We start from the raw sequence: 12,463 nt of genomic DNA, 5'->3' as shown, positions 1-12,463 counted from the left end.
AACTAGGCGCTCTCTAAAGGCCCTTTACTATGTATAATGTTCACTTATGTGTGGCACCTTATTTGGCTCTCCTGGAACTCTTGGGAAAGTTGTAGCAGAATGTTGAGGCACATATTCTGTGTTTACTGTGAGATAATATGAGATGGGAGGTGAGATGAGATGTGAGATTAATGTAAACTGCCACTCATCACGTGAACAACATTTTGGCAATTTAGAGTCTGATTAGACTTGTCTGTTTGTGAAGCTTAAATGAAATCATGTATGTAAAGTGCTTAGTACACTGCCTAGTACATGATAGGTAAAAGATAACCTAAGAAGTTTCATAAGTTCAACTGACACAATACAAGTGACCACTGATACCATCTAGTAGCACAGAGTTGGTGTGGTTTGATTCTATGTAAAAAATGCCCAAATTAAAAGTTTGTAAGTAGAAGAGTATCTGTGTTGGTGGTAATTGTTGTTATTATAATTATTATTGTTAGTAGTAATTTAAATAGTATTGACACTAATAACAGGTTATTGCAATTATTAATGCACTTTTTTGTTTTCTTCTCTTTGTGATGCTTCTTGTGCCTGTCAAGCTCCTCACTGTATTTTGTCTCTTCTATTTCTTACTCTCTTCCATGAATGTCTGCCTTTGCTTATCTTTTAAACTCATAAGTGTGTATTTGTTTGCTTGTCTGTTTCTTCTTTAAATGACTTTGGTCTTTCTTGTCTAAAGTATGTCTTATCCATTTCCATGATTCTCTTGCTAGTTTCTTCTCTGTATATCTTTGTCTCATTTACTTTTTTGTACCCAGGAGTGGTCTGTGTCTTGTCTTAAATGTCTTTCTAGTTTTCTTCATTTTGTTACTGATTCTCTTTGCTCTGCTAGATCTAGCTCTTCTTTCACCGTTCTCTGTGAGCCTCTTGAGTTATGTGTGCCTTTTGCTCATTTCTTGCTATGCCTGCCTCTCTTCTTTTTCTCTTTGTGAACTCTGTCACCCGTTCCCCTTGTTGGCTTGACATTTCACCTTTTCTGATACTGGCTACCCTTCTGCTGTTTCTACTCTTTATCTTGCATATTTCTCTTTTCTACATATTCTTTGTGCCTTTCTTGGGCTATTTTCTCTTTTTTTCCTCATGCTTTGTGTGCCCCAGTGTCTCTTTGTTCTTTGTGATTTTCAATTTCAGCATTCATCTCTGTTCTCTTGGTTCTTCTCTCCTTTTGCCTTTCTATTCACTTTTGAGTATTTCTTGAGTCTATGTCTCCCCCTCTTTGATTTCATGCAATTCTCTCTCCTGGCATATTTTTTCGTGCATGTTTGTGTGTGTGCTCTTTTGTGTGTTTGTAAAGGCGCCTCCTAACCCCTTCCAGTAGGTGCAGAGTGTCAGCTATCAAAATAAGCATTGCAGAGCTGTTCGTTATGCCAGGCCGCCCTGTGAGATGATCCAAAACCAACAGAAGGTCCAAGGGTCTAGACTGGAGTTGGATAGAAGACTCAAGTCTCCGTGAGACAGAAGGCCAAAGACCCAGGATGGGATTAAAAAACCTTGTCTTGAAGACCTGTGACCCAAAAGATGGAAGTGCCCTAGCACACATAAAGACCCAGAACTCAAACCTATCTGTATAAGACAGAAGGCCCAAGAGAGACAGATATTTCAAGACTAAATTAGATGGGAAACTGGAGGTTCGTGACAGAGATAACCAGGAAAGAAAGAAGCCCCAGGACCAAAGGAAATTCCAAGATGAGACTCTTAAACCCCAGCTGTTTTCTATTGCTCTTTTCCCTACCCTTGGACATTTTCAGTTCTCCCTTCCTTCTTCTCATGTCTCCATTTATATCTACTTCTTTTGAGATGTCCTTTTTGATGTTGCTGTTACCTTTAAAAAAAAAAACGTATCTTTAGATCAGTAATATTATGCTTTGGCCTGTTTTTATTACAGTTTTGAGCCATTTATTAAGTTTTTGAAGTTTTAAACTTCCATTTCTCTTCACCTCCTCTCCACTTGAGAGGGACGCATAGCTGACATTATATTTCAGTCCCCTCTTTCCTCAGAAGCTCTAGGCTGATGAGAGAAGGAAAGTATCAGGTTCAGTTATTGAGGGGAAACAAAGTGCCAAGCTATCTAGAGAAGATGTGAAGAGATGCTCCACAGGCCAATGAGAAGAATTACACAAGAAATACACAGATGTGCCAGTTTGCTGAGAAGTGCCAGCCAGCAACATCTTACTTATTTGAGCTTGGGTGAGCAGGATACCTGAGGTTTGGGATTCTTACTGATGGTTATGAAGGAGGATTGGGCCTAACACATAGTGAGGCCCCAAGGAAGGAGCGTGAACTCCCTGCTCATAGTAGTGGCCTAATAATGTGGTAAGCTGCATAAGTTTTATCCCTCGGTTTAATACCCACCTCTAGGCTTAAAGGTGAGAAAATCTGGGAATATTTAACAGGTTTAATCCTTTCATTGATTTTTTTCCTCTTACCATAAGGAAAGATAATTTTAGTGGTAATATATATGAAAGCACTGTAAAACACAGAAAAAAAGCAAGACATTCTCATTAATAATGTATTGGCACTCATGCACAGCTAACATTTGAAAATACATTGTCAGTTGTGAAGCATTAGGTAAATCAAGGGTTATCACACCCTTTTTGTAAAGGGTCAGATGGCAATTACTTTATACTTTGCAGGCCATATGGTCTCTCTCTGCTTTTTTTTATTTTTAAAGTGAGTATGGTCTGTGGGCCACAGTTTATCACCCCTGATGTAATTGCCAGGGACTGTGTGCTGAATAATATTAATTTCTTTCTTTGTGCCTGTCCCTGTATGCATTAAGAATGCAATGATTACTTATGGTCATATCCAGGTGATATGAAGAAAAATATATGAATGTGACTTATAAACTATTATGCACTTTAAAAGCTTGTCACAATTTTCAGAGTTGATGAATGAACATTGATTACATGGTATATACATTTCTAGGCACTGTATATACAAAGAACAAAAGCGTGAATAAATGGCTTTCTCAAAAGTATGTAATACTGTACAGATATTAGGAATTAAGTCTATGATAAATGAGTAATTCATGTATTTGTGGCCATTGTGTTTCTGTGGCTCTGGTGATTTTGAGTAAAGATGTAGTATTCCAAGTCACAGAAAAGAAAACATTGTTCAGTCGCTAAGTCGTGTCTGACGCTTTGTGACCCCATGAACTGCAGCATGCCAGGCTTCCAAACCCTTAAACTATAAAGCATACTGCAAACACAAGGGATTTAAACTATTGTGATTACTTATAATGTGCCAGATAACATCCTGGGCACTACAGATGTCAAAGGAAAAGAATATTCTTATTATAGAATAATTAAAAATTTTAGATAGGCAGTACATTTTAAAGTGCTTTGTACTAAAGCACTGTATAAATACCAATGGGCCATATGTTTATGAATGAATGAATAAGTATTAATTTCCTTATATATGCCAGCTATTGTTCCAGGTACTGTGAAATCCAAGACAATGCTCCCAAGTGATAAGAGGGATGTTTATGTCCTATACTACTTATATAAAAAGAATTAGATATTACTTATTTTAATCAATAAAGACTTTACTGGTGATGTTGAACTAAATTATTACCAGTATATTTTCCAAGGTAACAGGAAAATGTAATGAATGAAATTGAGCTTTCTAACTATAAAATGCTACATAAATATAAAACATTAGGTGTTTTCTCTGTGAACAAAACTTACGTTGAGACAGACATTTGTCTGTGTGTGTTAGTCGTTCAATCATGTCTGACTCTTGCGACCCCATGGACTGTAACCCACCAGACTCCTCTCTCTCTGGATTTCTCCACACAAGAAAACTGAAGTGGGTTGTCATTCCCTTCTCCAGGGGATATTCTTGACTCAGAAACTGAACTCAGGTCTCCTGCACTGCAGGCAGATTCTTTACCATCTGAGCCACAGATTCTCATTGTGTGCTTGACCCACTATGAGAAAGGCAGTATAAAATTCTCAGCATACAAACTGAGAGTTTAAATACTTGGTAAATGAATGGGTCATTAATATTAGTTGCCTACTATGTGGACTCACTGTTAAAGGCACTAAAGAGACACACAAATTTATCATTTTATTGTGCCTACAGTTGAGAATAGGCAATACATACGTTAGTATTTTGTGAACTCTAAAAGTACCATATAAGTGTAACTATTGATTTCCTCAGTTGGTATGCCTAATACTAGGCTTGCAAAATTGTATCATAGCTATTATACCATGAAAAAAGTCAGAAAAAATTTGAGCAAGGATTGTTAATTACTGAACACTTCAAATATGATACATAAAGGACTAAATGTCTGAATGCAAGACTGGATGATAATTATGTGCCAGTCTCCTTGATAAGCATAAGAGATAAGAAGATAATCCATCTTTACTGTGTTCTGGGCAGCAGAAGGTAATGTATAAAATCAATCTGTAGGTCTTAAACTGGCATACATATATAAGCCATATCTGCTGAATGAACATTGATAACTTACTCTCTCTTATTCCAAGAGATAGCAACTAGGGATGCAAAAATTCATTGCCATTATTGTTGAACCTGTAACAGATCTGTATAAATTTTACAAAGCTTACTGTTCTATACAGATCTAAAGAATTAACTCTTGGCTTAATGAATGGTTACTGATTACTTTCTATCTATAAAGCTCAAAACTGTGTATGCTCTAGGATATAAAAATGACTCTCCTTATCAGATGCTGTAAATAACATGAGTGGGAATCCAGAATAAATGTTACTTAACCATTGCTCAGCTTATTTAATGATAAAAACATGGGCAGAATGGAATTGTGCAAGGCAGTATGCTGAATGCTGAGCTAGGTGGAAAGATAAAATCCAGACCAGAAGGCCACTTGCTCCCTGGCTTGACTAAAGGAATGGAATTTTTTTGTTTCTTTGTTTAAAGAGCAAGATGTTGTCGTTCTCCATTGGTCTTTTAAATGCTGAATGCTGAAGATGGAAGTGAATTCAACCCACTCTGGCCTGGCATAGAGAAATTGAAAGAGTAAAAAATGGTTCAGGTTGGCTTTTAGATTAATTTGATGAACAGCATCTTTTATGTAAAATATATCATTCTAGGTCCTGAGCATAAGAGATATGAAATGGGCCTAGTCTAAAGGGCTTTAGATAGATCAAAGATCATAACTGAAGATCCAAAAACATCTTTGAGTTTTAAGTAAATATTTGAGTTCCCGTTCCCTAGATCCTATTCCTGTTCCTTGAATTCTTGTTCCTATTTTCTTGGTGAAGTCTGGTCCAGAAAACCTATTGACTTGCCTTGGAAATTTAAAAAATAGAAAAACAATATGGTTCTTTCAATGTAAAATGAAGATATATTTCTTGGCTCTAGAAAGTATCAATGTCATGTGCTCATTGACCTAGATTGAAGCCAGAAGATTAATAAAAGGCCTCAGAGTTTGTCCTTTAATTCATTAATATTCTGTTTTTATTATAGTTAAATGGGTAAGATGACAATTAAGATTATTATGGCATAGAATCAGGAAGACAATAAAAAAGATTCTTCCTAGATTTTCCATATTTTGTAAATTATTCACTTGAATGAAGTACTGTTCTTAAGTACTGAGGAGAATGAAGAGATTTAAAAGACCTAGACCAAAATATACTTTAATTTCACTAGTACATGGAACACACAAGAACAAATTTGATAGGAGATTGCAATTCTTTCATTAGTTGGAAAAACTAAAGTAGCTGTGATATTAAGATACTGAGATGGAATGATTAAACAGATCACTTTCTCTTTGGCATGTTTTGTAGAGAAGGAATAAAAAAACTTTTCAGTTATTCATACAAGCATTGAAGAAGGTGATGCTAAATGAAATAGATCTGGTAAAAAGATAATTGTCTTGGAGATGCAGTTAAAAAAAAAAACAAGACATGGAGTGAAACTTCATTGAATGAGTGTCTATTTCAAGGCATTGTGCTAATTCCTAGACAGAAAACAAAAAAGATCTTGACTGAAAGACACTTACTTGACTTGGAAACTGGTATATAAGAGAAGAGGTTATTGTTAATTTTTTTAAATTTATTCATTCATTCTACAAGTATGTTTGAGTGCCTATTGTATATAAGCTCCTTAGCTGGGTTCTAGCTAGGTTCTCTAGCTAACCCCCAGAAAGAGACATGAGAAAATGAATGCCTTCCCAGAGAACTTAAAATTTGCCTTTTGGCCTGTTTTCTGATCAGGGCTAAACGGCTTACTTCCTCAATAATATTGTGTGGTTTAATTCCTACTCCATCTTAAACCACTCTGGCCACTACAATAAGCAGGGGTTTTTACTGAACTTGCTCCTTAAATTGCAGGATCCTTCCTTATAATAACACTTCAGTTTTCCTAACCCATCCCTCATGAAAAACGGTTATGACCATAGTGAGCCAAAAGAGGGATGAGAAGCAACTGATTCCCAAACTTCAGTCTCATTGGTACCAACCTTGAAGAACCACTCATACTCAAATCACAATTGGTTTTGAAACACACTTACAGTTTTGTCTATGACAAATATACACTGCCTCAGTCTTTTTTAAAAACAATCCTCCAATATTACTTAGCAAGTTTGGAGATGGAGACATGATTTGTGTTTTGCAACAACAGCTTCTCAACTTACAACTTAGAAATCTTTTCCTTTTCACCATCAAAACCTGCTTAAGATAAGACTTGAAACTAGCCTAACAATTTTACCATGCTTAAGTCTTAAGAATAATAGAAATTGAAAGTATTTGGCAAATGTTGGAGGGAAAAAAATCTACATATAGGCCCAAATGGGCTTTGGCCTTTTCTCTTTTTAAATCACTCACAGAGGGTGGGATAGGAGGAAGAGTGAAAGAAAAGGTCAAGCCTGATTCTAAAAACAGTTGGTCTTAAAAGTATTGCTACCTCCAGATCTAACTTGGGGATTGCTGTTCTTAGTGTAATTCAATTTTAAAAACTGGTCACTGTTAAGATGAGGACAGAGTCCTTTGTCTATCAGTTAAGCCTGGGGTTATATAATTATGGAATTTATTAAATCTATGTGACCTCTCCATCATAAGGTAGTCTTAAAGCTAAAGTCGGTCCACTACATAGAAAGAGGACTTTATCGTTCACTATAATTCATACATACTTTCAAAGCATCTACACTTTAAAGTTTACATGGCAAGACAACAATACCATCTGTAAAAATAGAAGGAAATAGAAGAATGGCAGGAGATAGTTGCTGGAGGGAGCGAATTTGAATGGGATTTGGGGTAATGTTTGTAGTTTTTGCTTTGTATATTTTTATTTAGGTGTAAGGTGTATCTGATACTAATAATGTTTGGTGTTTAATATGTACTATTAGCTGGACTCAGTAATAATTTCTCCTGGAAAGGAGAAAGTAACAGTCTTCATTTCACAGTTTCTGGCATCCCAAGGCCACCACTACTGATAAACAAGAATAATAGAACATTCTGTCATCTGATTTTTGTGGCATAAATTAAGTTGTGAACAATTTTTTTTTCTTAAGAAAAAGAAATGGCTTTACATCTACCCTTTTACCTTAAAAGGATCTATGCCAAAATACTCTGATGAATGGAAGACACACGTGGACTTGTGAACTGATGTGAAACACATAATATCTGAGCCTTGGTTGTTGTGAAGATTGAAAAGTCTTGTTCAGTTCGGATAACCACCAAGAAAGCAACCTAAAGCTGTCTATATGTCACAACTGAGACAAATTGGGGAGTTTGTTGTTTAATGTCAAATAAAAATGTACTGTTTTGAAAGCTTTGTTTTTGATGCTAAAACAAGTTCTACCTCACTGTCCTTTCTTAATCACACTAGTTACCTCAGTTTTTAAAAAAGGTTATCTTAACCACCCAGCTTGGGTAAGTGATTTGAGGTCTCATTTTTCCCCCCTAGCTTCAGTTGCTTTGGTTAGAAATGCTGAGCAGCACATACCCAATTTTAAAGATGTGTGAAGCAAAAAGATTATTGAAGAACAAAGGTGGGATAGGAATAGGGCATAGAAAATTTAAGGCTGTGGAAAGTAGGATGTATCCAGGAAGGTAATCACTGTAATGAAAGTAACAGGTCCAATCTTTGAGTAGCTGAAGGGATCTTTGATGTTCTTAAAATTAAATACCCAAATGTTAGATTGGTGACTTAATAAGCACAGGACCCCATGCAGTGTTTATAGGCAAGAGTTTCTACTCCTTTGTTGGCATCTTATGCCATTCTTAATTTGGCTAGAGACAGTGCTCAGCTCCCTCTTACAAATGTCAATCACCACAATTTTTCCCCCATCAAAGGTTTTTTTTTTTTTTTCCAGTTATGTTTTTCTTTAAACATGTCCATCTTTGGAATAAGACTTGCTAGAGTAATGGCCAGTGTAGAGGAAATAAACCTGTAATGGAAGTCACAGAAGAGGCCACAGGATTTAGGGTAGTATGGCACAGAAGGAATCTTATCAGGCAGGGGCTCTCATATCCTAGAGTTACAAAACAAATGTTAATCTGGTGGGGAGGACAGTCTGCACATTACCTGATGGGCTGATTGATCTGATACCAATGCCCTTTAGTTGCTTCTATGATCCTTGCCTATATTCCAGTCCTTTGTCATCTTAGTGTTTGTATCTATTCTGTCAAGTGCTCTCTATTTCCTAATGTCTCTGAAACATCACATTCTCACTTTTATTAAATTAGTTTGGGATGTGATTTTCAAGGTACTGCTACTGCTATGTCGCTTCAGTTGTGTCCGACTCTGTGCGACCCCATAAACGGCAACCCACCAGGCTCCCCCGTCCCTGGGATTCTCCAGGCAAGAACACTGGAGTGGGTTGCCATTTCCTTCTCCAATGCATGAAAGTGAAAGTGAAGTCGCTCCATCGTGTCCGACTCTTGGTGACCCCACGGACTGCAGCCTACCAGGCTCCTCTGCCCATAGGATTTTCCAAGCAAGATTACTGGAGTGGGGTACGATTGCCTTCTCAAGCCTGTACCTCTGTTTATTGGTAGCTGATGTCTGATGTTCCATTATCTGGAGTTGAGTTTCTGGTTCTTTAATATATGATAAAGCAGGGACAGTTTTTATTTTTTTATCTGCACAGAAACAACAGTGCCTTGCCCATATGAGATGCTCAACAAATACCTGTTGAATTATACTTAAACTTTAGGACCCTCTAGGAGAGTAAACATGACATTCTATACCTAATGCAAGTACAACTAATAACATCTCTCCTAATCCATAGCAGATGGTATTAAAAGAATCCTAATATTCCTTCTATGCCTAGTCCCAGGAGACTGCTGGTTGCCCATCAAAATATATTCTCCCCTTGTTTAACATGTGGCTGCTAAGCTAGACTACATTTCCCCCGTTCCTTTGTAGTTGTGTGTTGCCAGATGATTATAACCAATGAAAAGTGAATGAAAATGATGGGTGCCGTTTATGGGCCTGGTTTAGGGTATGTTCCCCTCTACCTTTTCACCACCTACAAACTAGACAATGGCTATCCACCTTCAACCTTTTAGATGACAAATCATTCTTTATGAGATAGAAGTACAATGACTTGAGAAAAAAGGAAGTTGCCCTTCTGCTCTGAACTTTTTAAATTGAGACGGTCATGTCTCAATGACAGGAAATAATATTTATTTAAACATTGAATTGTTGATTTTCATTCTTACAGTAGTCTAATCTTTTCTCCATAACTCAAAACACCTGGATGCAGCACCACAATCCTTTACACAGCATTTCATATAATTGCTACTAGTAATAAACTTTCAGTTATGATCTCAAAAAAGTTTCTCTTTTGTTCCTCACCCTACTGTCTTTAAGATATGTAAGATTTTAGTTGTGCTGTTGAAGCCTACTACTAAGTTTTCCACTTTGTTTCCCAACAAAATTAGTAATGTCAGAACTCAGCTATGGTAACTTTTACAGGTTATATAGCTCTACCATCAAGTTGTCCATGATATGCAAAGGGGAAGCAAATGGTTTTAAGTTCATCAAGCCATAGACTTGGTACTGCTTAACATAATTAAGCCTTCCAAATGTCTTCAGTAAGTCCATAATTAAAACAGTCAGATGGATCATCACCTTCAAATAAACAAAGCCAAAAGGGAAAAGGAGGCTGAGTAGTACCTTTAGGAAATGTTTATTTAATCCTTACTAAATGTTAGTGTTAGGCACTGGTGAATAAAACTTTAATAGACATTGTCCCTGACCAAAGGTAACTTAAAATCTATTAGAGACCAGACAAGAGCCAAGGAAATCTAAACATAGTTATACATTGTGATAAGAACATTAATAAGAAATAGGATGCAGTGATAGGTGAGAGGGGCATATTTACTTTAGAAAGGGTGGTTAAGAGAAGGAATATATGAAAAGGTCATACTTAAAGACAAACCTCAGGATAAAGAAGTCAATCCAGTCAGCAAACTACAGTCATGGGTCAAATCTGATCTGTTTATATATATACACACACACACACACACACTGGCCTGAATCCTAAGAGTGGTTTGTACATCTTTAGGTAGTTAGAAGAAAAAAAATGAATATTTCGATATATATGAAGTTCAAATATCGGTGTCCGTATATAAAATTATTTTTGGATACAGCCAAAGTAATTAGTGTTGTCTATAGTTTCTTGATGTTAGAGTAGCATAGTTGAATACTTGTAACTGAAACTATATGACATAAGTTTAAAATAATTGCTATTTGGCTTTTTACAAAGAATGCTTGCCAACCCCTGGGCTAGACTATAGAAAGTAAGAAGGATAATGGCATGAGATACAGTTGGAAAGGTAAGAAAGAACAAGATCATGCAAGACCTTATATGAAAGAGACAGAGGAGATGAGTAAATTAGTTTGAAATGTATTAATTAAAACTTGCTGTACTATGTGAAACCACTGAAAGTTAGGAAGCAAAGGAGTATATACATTTTAGGAAGATTATTATGACATTTGATTTTCAATCATAATGTAGAAGATAGTAAAAAACCATCAGGCCCATTGTAACAACTATAGAAAACCTAAGCAAATACAACACAGACATCGGGAATTTCTAGATTCCACATAAAGACGTAGCAGGCTGGAAAAGAAATTACTCCCACAATAACAATAAAAAAGCCAGATAAACTATAAAATCATAACTTGAATCCATTAGACAGCTGAGATTACAGGGCAAACAATTAGCCTGAATTTTTAGGAAAGATGTGTGCATTCAGGAGAGAACATGAGCTCTGGCTGACTTCTGCCAATGGAAAGAAAATGAGACATCCCTATAAGCAGGTTATAGGAATTTGACTAAAAGTTTCAACGAATTTCTAAAGGTCAAATGTGGGTTAGTATGAAACTATAGACCCCCTGGGAGCCACAGACAGAAGGTAAATTCATAACCTTGTAGGTTCTTTCCTGTAGACTTCTTTGAGAGCTTATGAGAATAATTAGGGAATGGAAAAGGGAGTGAAAATAACCACCCTTGGGAAAAGATTGGAAGAGAGTAGCAGACATGTTTATGTGAAAGGTATGAAGCCCCACCAAAACCATTCCCAATAAGAAAAGTCTTTGTGACTCTAAGAAAGGACAGTAAACTATTGCTCTTAGGTGACCCAAAACAACTGCAGAAAGAAAAATCTTCTACTCCCGAAGAGGGCCAAGAAATGCTCCTAGGACCAAAGCACTAGAGATTTTCCCTACCACTGGAGATTACCATGAAGGTTCAGTTTAGTTCATTCGCTCAGCCGTGTACGGCTCTTTGCGACCCCATGAATCGCAGCACGCCAGGCCTCCTTGTCCATCACCAACTCCTGGAGTTCACTCAGACTCACGTCCATCGAGTCAGTGATGCCATCCAGCCATCTCATCCTCTGTCGTCCCCTTCTCCTCCTGCCCCCAATCCCTCCCAGCATCAGAGTCTTTTCCAATGAGTCAACTCTTCGCATGAGGTGGTCAAAGTACTGGAGTTTCAGCTTTAGCATCATTCCTTCCAAAGAAATCCCAGGGCTGATCTCCTTCAGAATGGACTTGTTGGATGTCCTTGCAGTCCAAGGGACTCTCAAGAGTCTTCTCCAACACCACAGTTCAAAAGCATCAATTCTTCAGCGCTCAGCTTTCTTCACAGTCCAACTCTCACATCCATACATGACCACAGGAAAGACCATAGCCTTGACTAGACGAAACTTTGTTGGTAAAGTAATGTCTCTGCTTTTCAATATGCTGTCTAGGTTGGTCATAACTTTTCTTCCAAGGAGTAAGCGTCTTTTAATTTCATGGCTTCAGTCACCATCTGCAGTGATTTTGGAGCCCCCCCCCAAAAAAGTCTGACACTGTTTCCACTGTTTGCCCATCTATTTCCCATGAAGTGATGGGACCAGATGCCATGATTTCCGTTTTCTGAATGTTGAGCTTTAAGCCAACTTTTTCACTCTCTACTTTCACTTTCATCAAGAGGCTTTTGAGT

General features: G+C 37.1%; 1 long non-coding RNA gene across 3 annotated transcripts in view; it reads left to right on the top strand.

The window, feature by feature from the left end:
• LOC102402779 overlaps window positions 1–7,790 on the top strand; it is a 39,638-nt gene extending 31,848 nt beyond the window's left edge. For all 3 annotated transcript variants that reach the window (XR_006548727.1, XR_003106874.2, XR_327318.3), the window contains exon 6: window positions 582–7,790. This is a non-coding gene — a long non-coding RNA (uncharacterized LOC102402779). The remainder of the gene's footprint in view (window positions 1–581) is intronic.
• The last annotated feature ends 4,673 nt before the right edge of the window (window positions 7,791–12,463 follow it).

This window comes from Bubalus bubalis, chromosome X, assembly GCF_019923935.1.
Source record: "Bubalus bubalis isolate 160015118507 breed Murrah chromosome X, NDDB_SH_1, whole genome shotgun sequence".
Lineage (NCBI taxonomy): Eukaryota > Metazoa > Chordata > Mammalia > Artiodactyla > Bovidae > Bubalus > Bubalus bubalis.
This window is presented reverse-complemented; position numbering and strand designations above follow the sequence as displayed.